Genomic DNA, 15,022 nt, shown 5'->3' with positions numbered 1-15,022 from the left:
TCGGAAACGATTCCTTCTGGACGTTACACACATCCATTTTCACCACAAATCTAATATACCCCAATACTCATTTTGAGTATCGGGTATAAAAAGCAGGACATCATTTGATCGCCTTAAAATTGATGACAGTTTTCTGAGCCTGTGACCTTTATCATGGAACAGTAAGCCATCTTACTTAAAAAGCAAGAAGAGTCTTTCATTACTTAAGGCAGTAAATGATACAGCAGAAAGAGCTGTGAAATTGATGCAAGACATTCACGGCCGTCGAACAGTGGATGTGGAACATAGAATATAGAAAAGTGTACTCGTATTGTAAAAAGGAGACTTTAAAAAGAAAATATTCTCAATAAAATATTAGAACTGCGTGATTAAAATTGTATTATTGTAAAAATCGGGGACTAAGTAAAATTTCTCAAAAGCCTTTCACATATGTAAAACTTTGAGTGTGATTCGGCATGGGTTAACGACAACATTTTCAAATAATATTTTAAACACATATACTTTAAGGCAAAAAGAAAAAAATAAGAGGGTATGTGTGATTGAATTCGGAAAAAAAATGTTCCCCCATACAAGGGACACTCTAACACATCTTACAAGAGGCGATGCAATTACTGCACCGTCCAGTGTCCCGTGTGACACCAGCAGAAGGCTGTTACACGCGGATTCCAGGCAAAACGCAGCCCTCCTCCCGCCCAACCGACCTAGGGGCGCTGCCGTATGACGCACGGCGCGTAGCCGAACCAAATGCGAACATGCAGGAAAGATGGTTGTTAGACTAATATTCGAGGAAGTTAGCACTACACTTACTAAGAAACTAAGCATGTGCTAATATGTGTGTATGTAGGGAACTCTGTTGCATACGTTACATAAACCGTCTACAGTTTGGTCGTCGCAACTAGAACTTGAACCAGTTGGACTACGGAGTGGGTATCCTACTCTGGGTGGGTCTGAAGACACGGCGACAGCCTCTGATGATGGCGATGGAAGATGAGTGACAGGCAGCTATGGTACTGTTTCTGATACTGACTTTATTGATGAAATTGATTCTTATTTATAGGTAACAAAAGGTACAAAAGTGCCGAGTATGTAAAAATATATGCTTGTGTATTATGGTTAATTTCAGTGTCTGGTGGGCAATTGCGACATTGTGATGATCAGCAATTGCACCGCTGTCTTCGCCCTCTACGGAGAGAGTGCATTGTCAGCAGAACTCACTGCAATGGCTAGTATGTTGTCGTGAGGTATTAAATTACATGTTAAATAGAAGACTGTGTCACGGTGTCACTGTGTTATGCCGACGGCTATTATAAACTATTAATTAAGCATATTTCTGCATCTGAACAGCATGCATTCAAAATACACTTACAAATACCACTACAATTACTATTTACTAGAAAAGTGTGTAAAGATTAGTAATTTAATAAAAGGAAAAGAATTAGTGGTGGATATAATATGGTAGAGGGAATAATAATAATGCGAGGAATAATTCGAACTACAAAGTGGAAGGAACAACGGTGTAAATTTTCTAGTAGGTCTAATAGCAATCGTGAAGTTTATGCGTCTCAACAGATCAGGGCTGTCTATGTCACCCCTGATCCAGTTGTGCACAAAAATCACAACAAGCATTTTTCTACGGTTAACTAAGGATGGGAGGTTTACTAATATTAGTCCACTATAGTAAGATGGGAGTCTCACACCTTCATCCCAGTTAAGGCCCCGCAGAGCAAAGAGTAAAAAGTTTTTCTGTACTGATTCTATACGATCTTGGTGTACTTTGTACTGAGGGCACCATACACAGGAGCCGTATTCTAAGATCGGATGAACAAGCGAGGTATAGAGAGTCTTTGTTATATAGGGGTCGTCAAATTCCTTTGACCACCTCTTTATAAACCCAAGCACGCCCATGGCCTTATTTACCATGGTAGAAATGTGTTCGGAAAACTTTAACTTGGGGCCTAACATAACACCCAGATCATCCACCAGGGTAATTCTGTCAAGAGAACCACCAAATAGGGTATAGGGAGCCAACAAAGGGCTAGAACGATGAAATGTCATAACTTTGCATTTCGAGGCATTAAGGTGTAACAAGTTTGCACAACACCATGACTGCAAGTTATTGAGATCGGATTGCAAGCGAGAATGAAATTAAATGTCCTTATACTGGACATAGAGTTTAACATCATCCGCATACATAAGTACTCGAGAATATGTTAATACTGAAGGCAAGTCATTAATAAAGAGTGTGAAGAGTAAGGGGCCTAGATGGCTGCCCTGTGGTACTCCCGAAGAAACCTTTACTGGTAAAGAGAGGGAGTTTTTAAAGAGGACTCTTTGAGACCTGAAACAAAGATAGCTAGAAATCCATCTCAGGAGGTTGGGCGGAAATCCTAAAAGGTCAAGTTTATGCGCTAAAAGAGAATGGTTTACAGAGTCGAATGCTTTATTAAAGTCGGTGTAAATAACATCCGTCTGTAAGTTACCTTGAAAGCCTTCAATAATAAAAGAGGTAAACTCTAACAAGTTCGTGGTGGTTGATCGGCGCCTTATAAATCCATGCTGAGTTGGAGATATACGTGACTTGCAGAGATGTTGCAAGTGCGGAGTGAAAACCTTCTCAAACATTTTAGGAATAGCTGATAACTTTGCTATACCTCTATAATTTTTTGCATCAGACTTGCTACCTTTTTTATGGAGAGGAATTATAAACGATTCCTTCCAGATGGGGGGAAGCAAGAATAATCGATGGACAGGGTGAATAGTTTTAGCAAGGGTCCACACAAAGCCTCGGCGGTGAAAACACCGACTTAACTAGTCGAAGATCATGAAGTAAAGAACATTCATTTAACAAGGGACTGAAAATGCCGTTCGACCTCGGTAAACCGTATGTGTACGGATAACCAGAGTAGCTTTCCTCAGAATAGGTGGTTCCGAAAAATTGGGCAAAAAGATCGGCAATTGACTGATTCTAAAAAATGTTTGTGCCTTTTATGACATCAGTGCACAAGTACAAAGCGGACCAATCAAAATCCCTAATGAGGTTATTAAGCTTCGCAAACTCGGCTTTACGAAAGCAGCGGACACGTTCAGGTAGTCTACTCGACCGATCCAATAAAGTGGGTCCTATATCTAGCGACACCTCGAAAGTAGGGTGGTAGGCGTCTTCAGGTATAGTGAGCGGAAGGTCTCGGGTTAACAACACTATGGTCGGATCCGATCCTGTCTTGGGAGATATCTTTTAAGAGGATATGAAAACCCACATAAAAAAGAAGAAATCCAAGCAAAGGCCATCGGAGCCTGAGGATAGTGTGAGGGGGGGCGGTGGGGAAAGAAGAGTAGGTAGGTACATCTGTATTGCCAAAAACCAAAACTTGTTAACCGCCATGGAGAGAGAGAGAGAGAGAGAGATGGAGAGAGAAAAGACACAAAACTAGAAATATGAGGCTACGAAACAGATATTCTGCCCACTTTCAATGGTCATAATTGCAAATCGATCCAATCCAACGATTGGCAGACAGACTGGTAGAATTAGTTAGGTATTCTATATTTAATATGTGTCTAGATTCCATTGATTTCCGCGTTTGTGCTTACTTCATCAACTATTCGGATTGTTTGGATTAACTGGATAGGGTTTCCTTTTCCCTGGGTTGGGTTTGGGTTTTCTTTTAACTTTTCAGGTAACTTTTGTACAGGACGCGCGCGCGCAAATCGAGATTTTTGACGCGATATTTTGACTATAACTTAGTTATGGATCCAAGACATCGTTGCTCTAGCTCTCATAGTGTTTGAGTATTAGGCGCTGAAGGGGACGGACAGACGGACGGACGGACAGACGCACAGACAGACATGGCTCAATTGACTCGGCTATTGATGCTGATCAAGAATATATGTACTTTATGGGGTCGGAAACGATTCCTTCTGGACGTTACACACATCCATTTTCACCACAAATCTAATATACCCCAATACTCATTTTGAGTATCGGGTATAAAAAGCAGGACATCATTTGATCGCCTTAAAATTGATGACAGTTTTCTGAGCCTGTGACCTTTATCATGGAACAGTAAGCCATCATCTTACTTAAAAAGCAAGAAGAGTCTTTCATTACTTAAGGCAGTAAATGATACAGCAGAAAGAGCTGTGAAATTGATGCAAGACATTCACGGCCGTCGAACAGTGGATGTGGAACATAGAATATAGAAAAGTGTACCCGTATTGTAAAAAGGAGACTTTAAAAAGAAAATATTCTCAATAAAATATTAGAACTGCGTGATTAAAATTGTATTATTGTAAAAATCGGGGACTAAGTAAAATTTCTCAAAAGCCTTTCACATATGTAAAACTTTGAGTGTGATTCGGCATGGGTTAAGGACAAAATTTTCAAATAATATTTTAAACACATATACTTTAAGGCAAAAAGAAAAAAATAAGAGGGTATGTGTGATTGAATTCGGAAAAAAATGTTCCCCCATACAAGGGACACTCTAATATGTATATAGTATTGAAGGGTTGACATGCAATGACTGCATCTTACAAGAGGCGATGCAATTACTGCACCGTCAAGTGTCCCGAGTGACACCAGCAGAAGGCTGTTACGCGCGGATCCCAGGCAAAACGCAGCCCTCCTCCCGCCCAACCGACCGAGGGGCGCTGCCGTATGACGCACGGCGCGTAGCCGAACCAAATGCGAACATGCAGGAAAGATGGTTGTTAGACTAATATTCGAGGAAGTTAGCACTACTGCACACTGCAATGGCTAGTATGTTGTCGTGAGGTATTAAATTACATGTTAAATAGAAGACTGTGTCACGGTGTCACTGTGTTATGCCGACGGCTATTATAAACTATTAATTAAGCATATTTCTGCATCTGAACAGCATGCATTCAAAATACACTTACAAATACCACTACAATTACTATTTACTAGAAAAGTGTGTAAAGATTAGTAATTTAATAAGAGGAAAAGAATTAGTGGTGGATATAATATGGTAGAGGGAATAATAATCCGAGCATAAGACCCTAAACGGTTCATGCGAGGAATAATTCGAACTACAAAGTGGAAGGAACAACGGTGTAAATTTTCTAGTAGGTCTAATAGCAATCGTGAAGTTTATGCGTCTCAACAGATCAGGGCTGTCTATGTCACCCCTGATCCAGTTGTGCACAAAAATCACAACAAGCATTTTTCTACGGTTAACTAAGGATGGGAGGTTTACTAATATTAGTCCACTATAGTAAGATGGGAGTCTCACACCTTCATCCCAGTTAAGGCCCCGCAGAGCAAAGAGTAAAAAGTTTTTCTGTACTGATTCTATACGATCTTGGTGTACTTTGTACTGAGGGCACCATACACAGGAGCCGTATTCTAAGATCGGATGAACAAGCGAGGTATAGAGAGTCTTTGTTATATAGGGGTCGTCAAATTCCTTTGACCACCTCTTTATAAACCCAAGCACGCCCATGGCCTTATTTACCATGGTAGAAATGTGTTCGGAAAACTTTAACTTGGGGTCTAACATAACACCCAGATCATCCACCAGGGTAATTCTGTCAAGAGAACCACCAAATAGGGTATAGGGAGCCAACAAAGGGCTAGAACGATGAAATGTCATAACTTTGCTTTTCGAGGCATTAAGGTGTAACAAGTTTGCACAACACCATGACTGCAAGTTATTGAGATCGGATTGCAAGCGAGAATGAAATTAAATGTCCTTATACTGGACATAGAGTTTAACATCATCCGCATACATAAGTACTCGAGAATATGTTAATACTGAAGGCAAGTCATTAATAAAGAGTGTGAAGAGTAAGGGGCCTAGATGGCTGCCCTGTGGTACTCCCGAAGAAACCTTTACTGGTAAAGAGAGGGAGTTTTTAAAGAGGACTCTTTGAGACCTGAAACAAAGATAGCTAGAAATCCATCTCAGGAGGTTGGGCGGAAATCCTAAAAGTTTATGCGCTAAAAGAGAATGGTTTACAGAGTCGAATGCTTTATTAAAGTCGGTGTAAATAACATCCGTCTGTAAGTTACCTTGAAAGCCTTCAATAATAAAAGAGGTAAACTCTAACAAGTTCGTGGTGGTTGATCGGCGCCTTATAAATCCATGCTGAGTTGGAGATATACGTGACTTGCAGAGATGTTGCAAGTGCGGAGTGAAAACCTTCTCAAACATTTTAGGAATAGCTGATAACTTTGCTATACCTCTATAATTTTTTGCATCAGACTTGCTACCTTTTTTATGGAGAGGAATTATAAACGATTCCTTCCAGATGGGGGGAAGCAAGAATAATCGATGGACAGGGTGAATAGTTTTAGCAAGGGTCCACACAAAGCCTCGGCGGTGAAAACACCGACTTAACTAGTCGAAGATCATGAAGTAAAGAACATTCATTTAACAAGGGACTGAAAATGCCGTTCGACCTCGGTAAACCGTATGTGTACGGATAACCAGAGTAGCTTTCCTCAGAATAGGTGGTTTCGAAAAATTGGGCAAAAAGATCGGCAATTGACTGATTCTAAAAAATGTTTATGCCTTTTATGACATCAGTGCACAAGTACAAAGCGGACCAATCAAAATCCCTAATGAGGTTATTAAGCTTCGCAAACTCGGCTTTACGAAAGCAGCGGACACGTTCAGGTAGTCTACTCGACCGATCCAATAAAGTGGGTCCTATATCTAGCGACACCTCGAAAGTAGGGTGGTAGGCGTCTTCAGGTATAGTGAGCGGAAGGTCTCGGGTTAACAACACTATGGTCGGATCCGATCCTGTCTTGGGAGATATCTTTTAAGAGGATATGAAAACCCACATAAAAAAGAAGAAATCCAAGCAAAGGCCATCGGAGCCTGAGGATAGTGTGAGGGGGGGCGGTGGGGAAAGAAGAGTAGGTAGGTACATCTGTATTGCCAAAAACCAAAACTTGTTAACCGCCATGGAGAGAGAGAGAGAGAGAGAGATGGAGAGAGAAAAGACACAAAACTAGAAATATGAGGCTACGAAACAGATATTCTGCCCACTTTCAATGGTCATAATTGCAAATCGATCCAATCCAACGATTGGCAGACAGACTGGTAGAATTAGTTAGGTATTCTATATTTAATATGTGTCTAGATTCCATTGATTTCCGCGTTTGAGCCTTTCTCTTCTTACTTTTGTGCTTACTTCATCAACTATTCGGATTGTTTGGATTAACTGGATAGGGTTTCCTTTTCCCTGGGTTGGGTTTGGGTTTTCTTTTAACTTTTCAGGTAACTTTTGTACAGGACGCGTGCGCGCAAATCGAGACTTTTGACGCGATATTTTGACTATAACTTAGTTATGGATCCAAGACATCGTTGCTCTAGCTCTCATAGTGTTTGAGTATTAGGCGCTGAAGGGGACGGACAGACGGACGGACGGACAGACGCACAGACAGACATGGCTCAATTGACTCGGCTATTGATGCTGATCAAGAATATATGTACTTTATGGGGTCGGAAACGATTCCTTCTGGACGTTACACACATCCATTTTCACCACAAATCTAATATACCCCAATACTCATTTTGAGTATCGGGTATAAAAAGCAGGACATCATTTGATCGCCTTAAAATTGATGACAGTTTTCTGAGCCTGTGACCTTTATCATGGAACAGTAAGCCATCATCTTACTTAAAAAGCAAGAAGAGTCTTTCATTACTTAAGGCAGTAAATGATACAGCAGAAAGAGCTGTGAAATTGATGCAAGACATTCACGGCCGTCGAACAGTGGATGTGGAACATAGAATATAGAAAAGTGTACCCGTATTGTAAAAAGGAGACTTTAAAAAGAAAATATTCTCAATAAAATATTAGAACTGCGTGATTAAAATTGTATTATTGTAAAAATCGGGGACTAAGTAAAATTTCTCAAAAGCCTTTCACATATGTAAAACTTTGAGTGTGATTCGGCATGGGTTAACGACAACATTTTCAAATAATATTTTAAACACATATACTTTAAGGCAAAAAGAAAAAAAATAAGAGGGTATGTGTGATTGAATTCGGAAAAAAAATGTTCCCCCATACAAGGGACACTCTAACACATCTTACAAGAGGCGATGCAATTACTGCACCGTCCAGTGTCCCGTGTGACACCAGCAGAAGGCTGTTACGCGCGGATTCCAGGCAAAACGCAGCCCTCCTCCCGCCCAACCGACCTAGGGGCGCTGCCGTATGACGCACGGCGCGTAGCCGAACCAAATGCGAACATGCAGGAAAGATGGTTGTTAGACTAATATTCGAGGAAGTTAGCACTACACTTACTAAGAAACTAAGCATGTGCTAATATGTGTGTATGTAGGAAACTCTGTTGCATACGTTACATAAACCGTCTACAGTTTGGTCGTCGCAACTAGAACTTGAACCAGTTGGACTACGGAGTGGGTATCCTACTCTGGGTGGGTCTGAAGACACGGCGACAGCCTCTGATGATTGCGATGGAAGATGAGTGACAAGCAGTTATGGTACTGTTTCTGATACTACTGATACTTATAGGTAACAAAAGGTACAAAAGTGCCGAGTCTGTAAAAATATATTTTTGTGTATTATGGATAATTTTAGTGACTGGTGGGCAATTTCGACATTGTGATCGCCAGCAATTGAACCGCTGTCTTCACCCTCTACGGACAGAGTGCATTGTCAGCAGAACTCACTGCAGTGGTTAGTGTGTTGTCGTGAGGTATTAAATTACATGTTAAATAGAGCACTGTGTGACGGTGTCACTGTGTTATGCCGACGGGTATTAATAACTATTAATTAAGCATATTTCTGCAACGGAACATTCTCCAGGCCGTTGAAACCGTGTTCAACCATCGCTCAAGTCGACGGCAAATCGGTGTGCAAGGGGGATAGGGGGTGGTGAAACGGCTGGATCGGGATTTGATGGCCTTGGTTTCCATAGTTGATACTTCTTCCGGAAAATGTAGGCAATGATCAATAGAATTGATATTGCTAGGCCTGCATAGGCAGGGAGTTGATGGTGCTGCAAGGTGGTGAGATGGTGTGGCAGCTCGTGACGATTGATGGCTGATAGTTGCTGGAAGATCATCAAGTTCTTGTAGATAGTCTGATGTCTGATTCTTCAGTTGCCACATTGGTGGCGAGGGTGATGTCTCCGGTGGGCTCACGTCACCAAACCGAGTGTAGGTCGATTTTACTTCGCTGATTGAGGTGCTGAAGGTGCTGATGCTTACTTCAGTATTGCGAGCAGTGCATCCAGGGGACATGGACAGTAGACCTTCTAGTGTTCTGGTTGACGGAACTCCGTTGCATACTGCTTGAAGTTTAGTTGTGGAATGCGTTGCGAAGATTTATTTATTTGGATGCTGAGTTTTTAGCCACACCATGTCAGCCTTTGTGTGTGTTACCTGACACAGTGTTTCTGTTTTATTGTTAAACAGCTGAAACTTATAGCGATTGTCCACATTGAAGATCGTCTGATGGTAAAAGCAGATGAACTCCTCGTTGTGTACTTTAGGATAACTCATCTTGGGTATTGCCCATGAACTGGTCTCGGTGGATGTTCACAGTTACTATGGTAGTTTTGAGGTCAAATAGACACCAGCTTGTAGGATCCCAAAAGTGGATCCCACCGTCAAGTGGCCCGTGTGAAACCAGCAGAAGGCTGTTACGCGCGGATCCCAGGCAAAACGCAGCCCTCCTCCCGTCCAACCGACCGAGGGGCGCTGCCGCATGACGCACGGTGCGTAGCCGAACCGAACGCGAACATGCAAGAAAAATAGCAATTAGACTAATATTCGAGGAAAATTAGCACTGAACTTACTAAGGAACTAAGCATGCAATCAAAATACAAATACCACTACAATTACCAATTACTAGAAAGGTGTGTAAGGATTAGTAATTTAATAAGAGGAAGAGAATTAGTGGTGGATATAATATGGTAGAGGGAATTATAATCCGAGCATAAGACCCTAAACGGTTCATGCAAGGAATAATTCGATCTACAAAGTGGAAGGAACAACGGTGTAAATTTTCTAGTAGGTCTAATAGCAATCGTGAAGTTTATGCGGCTCAACAGATCAGGGCTGTCTATGTCACCCCTGATCAAGTTGTGCATAAATATCACACCAAGCATTTTTCTACGGTTAACTAAGGATGGGAGGTTTACTAATAGTAGTCTACTAGAGTAAGATGGGAGTCTTACACCCGCATCCCAGTTAAGGCCCCGCAGATCAAAGAGTAAAAAGTTGTTCTGTACTGATTCTATACGGTCCTGGTGTACTTTGTACTGAGGGCACCATACACAGGAGCCGTATTCTAAGATCGGACGAACAAGCGAGGTATAGAGAGTCTTTGTTGTATAGGGGTCGTCAAATTCCTTTGACCACCTCTTTATAAAACCAAGCACGCCCATGGACTTATTTACCATGGTAGAAATGTGACCGGAAAACTTTAACTTGGGGTCTAAAATAACACCCAGATCATCCACCAGGGTAATTCTCTCAAGAGAACCACCAAATAGGGTATAGGGAGCCAACAAAGGGCTAGAATAGAATAATAGAATCCTAAATACGCTTGAGTCAGATTATCGTTGTGATATGACCCTCTTTCTCGGTTGATAGTAGTCAATTGCTGTTCCAAAACTTTTACGCGATTATCCGTGGGTCCTTTGTCTTTTTTGAGTACGTTTATTGAAACGTGGACAATTGCTGTTTGATTTTGAAGCAGATGTAGTAGGAAGTCTTCATTGATTTTAACTTTTTCAATTAATTGAGTCATCTCCTCAGCGTATTTTGAGTCGAGAACACAAAAAAACGGGTTACTATATTTCCTATGATATCCAGCGGTGATCTGCGCTTTCGACAATTTTTCACTAAAACGTTTCCTGTTTTTAGCTCGTTATACACATGTTGAAAGTGTTGAACTATGGAGTTGCATGCCGGAATATTTTTCAGGGCACATGTGTCGTAATTCTGACATTCCAGCAGACATTAGTTGCATACCCTCCAAGTCATAATATACGATCATGGTCCAACCAGAAGTTGCTATTCTTGATGTTCCAAGCTCCCCATAGAATATTACAGGCTTTATTGCGAGTTTATTGACTGTGACAATGCTAATGGAAGTATGAGCAACATCACTAAAAATGTTGTTGTAGGTAAAAATATTCTTGTTCGCTGTTTAAGTGGCTCATCATTTTCCGTGATGTCATTGATCACGTTGTTGGAAAGTTTGATTGCCACATCTTCTGGAAATAGCGGAGCTAGAAAAGTCATCGGGCGCTTGTTTACCCCAAATGCTGTCTAAACATCAACCACTCTTACTTGGTTGTCCTGTCCAGGATATGTATTAATGATGCGACCCATTGGCCACTTCAATACTGGAAGGTTTTCTATCTTCACCAAAACTAATAATCCTTCAGGTACGTTTGGTAAAGCGGTCTTCCACTTATGCCGAGCTTGCAATTTTTGGAGTTATTCCGTAGACCATTGTTTCCAGAATGAATTTTTTCAGCGCGATACCAATTCACAGCGCTTTAACAAATTTTTTCCATGATAATCAGTGTTGACATCGGGTCAAAATGTATCCTGGAGTGAGCGCTGTTGGATCAGTTCGATCATTTGGCATTGTAGTAATTATTCGAGAATTGAGAATCGCTGCAATTTCGATCATCACTGTGCTTAGTTCTTCAAATGGCAACAAGGTTGTGTTAATGAATGTTATCAGAATCTTTTTTGCTGATTTAACCGCCGCTTCCCAGAGGTTGCCAAACGACGGGGAATGAATTTGAATTCTACTTTTTTTGTGTGGCAATGATTCGTGATCAGAGCAATTGCCTTTGAGCTTGATATAGCTTCTACTAATTCTTTGAGCTGGTTATTTCCACCCATTGCATTGTCGCATTGAATAATGTGACCAGAACCCAGCCGATTAGCTGCTTGCCAAATAGCACCTAATTCTTGGCCCTCAGCCGCTTATTTTGTTTGTTACTTATGTCTATGTCACTCATTTGTTTGTTAAAGCTTTGCGCTTGCTTGCCCTGCTAAACGCTCTCTGCCAGCTCGCTCTTCGCTATCTCCGCTTTGCGTCTGCCTACCGACGTCGGCCGAGCGAAACTGCGCTTAGCGATCGGAGCGGCAATGTAAAGGGCAGGCAGGCCACACTTGCAATTTGGATGTCACGCATTAAAGAACATATCGCAATTTTATTTCTGCGCCGAGTTTTATTTAATTGAAATAATTAGTCGGCCGATTGGGGATAAAAAACATTATCTCCACATAAAATTTGGTGACCCCGACGTGATCTCTGAGTTGCAGTGTCAATTAATTATCATTCGCGATCGACATTCGTTAGCCTTAACAAATTTTCGGCGGTTAAGCACAATTCGGTGCTAAAACATACTTACATACACCTACATACACGCATTGCTGGCTATTAATTTCTCTGTCGCGACAATTCGGTCAGTGCAGTGCAGCGAACTCACTAATACACACAAGCTGAGTACAAAGCGGAATCGGACAGCTCGCACAGCCGCACAGCTAAAGGCATTAGCTGTTATCCCTTTGCTTTCGGTTCCCACGTTTATACGTATACAGGGTGTTTTTTTCGGTCGTGCTGAGTGACTCTTTTAAAACCTCAACATGGCAGCACCTGAGCCTACCAATGTCGCGAACGCAGCAATGCCGAGTGATGTAGATTTCTACAGGCACAAGGCCGAGTCCATTGCGCGCCAACTAAAGGCCATGGATCGCTTTCTCACCAAGGAAGAGCTTGCCGAGTTAGATGAGGCAAAACTTCAAGCTCGCTTAGAGCAAATTGAGCGAATGAATGCGGATTTCGATGCCGCTAAAACGAGCCTTGAAAGGTTGGATTTCCTGCAGTTAGCCCATGATGCCCGGCTGGACTTTGCGAATGTTTATGTCAAGGTTAGGTCCAGGCTGTCGCGGGAGTTGATGGCTGCTCGCACGGTAAATGTTGCCAATTCAACAGCTCGGCATACTCTCGAGGGGAATTCGTCGTTGTTCGCCTATAATAGTATAGGCCGTTCTCGAATGCCCGAGTTGCAGCTTCCGCGATTCGGTGGGAACTACATGGATTGGCCAGAATTCCACTCGATGTTCTCGACAATGGTGCACAAAGACCATCGTATCCCAATCATCGAAAAATTCCAATATCTTCGTGGATGTCTAGATGGTGCTGCGCTGGATACGATTCGTTCCTTGGAACTTTCTGAGGAGAATTACGACAAGGCGTTGAATTTGCTAATGTTGCGATTCGATAATAAACTGTTAAATTTTCAGGCACACGTCAAGGCTATTTTCGGGCTGCAAGGGGTGGAGAAGGGCTCAGCTATCGGCTTGCGCGCGCTCAGCGACAAAATCAATTCGCACTTGCGTGCACTTCAGACCTTGGCGACCCCGCAGGAGATTTCGGATGGGTTGCTGATCTTCATCATAGGCACGAAACTGGACCACAAAACAAAGGAGAAATGGGAAGAGAACTTGCCGACGTCAGGATTGCCTCGGTGGTCAAGCATGGCCTCATTTTTGGAAGCGAGATGTCGGATGCTGGAGAATTTGGGATCAGCCATGGCAACAAGTCCTAGTCAACAGATGGGAGAAGACAAACCTGTCACCCTTATCACCTCCAGTAACGACCATCCTAACCCCATATGTAACCATTGCAATTCCTCCGAGCATTACATATCTAGATGTCAGGCATTCCTGAATCTCTCTGCGTTTGAAAGATACAAAGAAGCAAAGAAGAGCCGCTTGTGTTTGAACTGCCTCAACAAAGGCCATGAATTGCAGAGGTGCAGGTCAGGACTTTGCAGGCATTGCCAGGCCAAACCTCACACGCTACTCCACATTCCATCGGGAACTGGTGCTTCATCTTCCTCTTCACCGGCCGAGGAATCGATCCAGCAAGAGGCCGCGACTGTGCTTCTAGCAAGCGGGTGTTCTAGCCCTCCCCCCTCGATCCAGAAATCTCAGCCTAGCCAGAACGTGTTGCTACCTACTGCCCTCGTCCATGTAACAGATCGTTATGGAGCACTTATCCCATGTCGTGCCATTTTGGATTCTGCGTCACAGGTAAACTTTGTAACATCTAGACTTGCTGATCAGTTGCAGTTGGATCATCGCTCGACTTATGTTCACATCTCTGGAATCGGAGATTCCATTCTACCTTCGAGCAAGTCTGTACATATAGTTGTACAATCTCAGGACGCAAGCTATCGAGCTTCCTTCGCTACAATTGTCACCAACTCAATTACGGAAATGCAGCCTAACTTCGGCCTAGACGCAAAGGATTGGCCCATGCCGAATAATCTAAAACTAGCTGGTCCTAATTTCTCCAAGCCCCAACGTATCGATCTGTTGATCGGTGGTGGTTTGTTCTTCGATTTAATGTGCGTCGGACAGATTCGACTATCAGACCAATTGCCAAAATTGCAGGAGACAAAACTTGGTTGGATAGTGTCAGGAAGCATTGATAGCTCGGAGAATAAGCGTGCAGTTTTAGCCGCTTTTGAAAATTCCTCCTCCATCTCTAATGAAGATTTTCGGCCCACAACGCTGGAGTACCAAAACTTAGAGCAGCAATGCAGGAAGCAGCTGCTCGAGTGCCAGGTGCAAGTGGAAAAACTGCGATCGGAGAATCAGGAACTGCAGCGCGAACTTTCCGATATATTAAAAACCTACATATCCACGCTAAATGAAATTCAACTTTCAACAATTTCTACATTGCCAAATTTCCTGCCATTCTATGCAATTACAGAGGTTCCCGATGATCAAGACGTAATCACGACAAGCCGCCTTCGTAAAGAAGCGCCGATTGCTGCGTTCGACGATCATCCCAGCGTAGCCGCCAGCTGCGCCCAAGCAAGCATCTTCAAGAGGGCCGTTGGAAAAATAGCGGTTCTGCCCCTTCAGGATGGATCTGTTGAAAGCCTTTGCCTTCCAACGGGGGGTGAATGTTCGGAGCAGAACCCAGCCGATTAGCTGCTTACCAAATAGCACCTAATTCTTGGCCCTCAGCCGCTTAT

General features: G+C 42.6%; 1 pseudogene; it reads right to left on the bottom strand.

The window, feature by feature from the left end:
* Positions 1-3,555: 3,555 nt before the first annotated feature.
* Positions 3,556-15,022, bottom strand: part of LOC117185140 (uncharacterized) — a 33,427-nt pseudogene continuing 21,960 nt past the window's right edge.

Source organism: Drosophila pseudoobscura, chromosome X (assembly GCF_009870125.1).
Source record: "Drosophila pseudoobscura strain MV-25-SWS-2005 chromosome X, UCI_Dpse_MV25, whole genome shotgun sequence".
Taxonomy (NCBI): domain Eukaryota; kingdom Metazoa; phylum Arthropoda; class Insecta; order Diptera; family Drosophilidae; genus Drosophila; species Drosophila pseudoobscura.
Note: the sequence above shows the minus strand (reverse complement) of the source record. Positions and strands in the feature narration are given on the sequence as shown.